This window comes from Halichoerus grypus, chromosome 5, assembly GCF_964656455.1.
Source record: "Halichoerus grypus chromosome 5, mHalGry1.hap1.1, whole genome shotgun sequence".
Classification (NCBI taxonomy): domain Eukaryota; kingdom Metazoa; phylum Chordata; class Mammalia; order Carnivora; family Phocidae; genus Halichoerus; species Halichoerus grypus.
This window is the reverse complement of record NC_135716.1, coordinates 154,912,312-154,912,680: the sequence shown is the minus strand read 5'-3', so window position 1 is coordinate 154,912,680 and position 369 is coordinate 154,912,312. Positions and strand designations below refer to the sequence as shown.

At 37.4% G+C, this 369-nt stretch overlaps 1 non-coding gene across 1 annotated transcript; it reads right to left on the bottom strand.

The window, feature by feature from the left end:
* Positions 1-102, bottom strand: LOC118527417 (U6 spliceosomal RNA). The gene has a single exon (XR_004913106.1). It is a non-coding gene; the product is annotated as a U6 spliceosomal RNA (small nuclear RNA).
* Between the last annotated feature and the right edge of the window lie 267 nt (positions 103-369).

Below are 369 nucleotides of genomic sequence, written 5' to 3'. Positions count from 1 at the left end.
AAAAATACATAACATTTCATGAATTTGCTTGTCATCCTCGGGCAGCGGCCATGCTAATTTCTCTTATTCCAATTTTAGTATATGTGCTGTCGAAGCAAGCACTCTATTTTGTACATCCATTAGCAAAATACATCCCAAAGTATCAGAAAAGCCTAAGAGATTATTTCTGAGAACACTTAAGTTTTTCCATATAAGCTAATGGTAATTGCTTCTTCACTTTACACTCACTATTCAGCTTACAGAGGGTTCCATAGGAATGCAGTGCTTTCAGATAGCAGGGGAGACCTGTAATGTTAAAATGTGATTTTGAAAACCACAGCAAGGAAGAAAGTTGTCTTGTGGTACAGTCTTGATGCCAGTGTTGCAAAC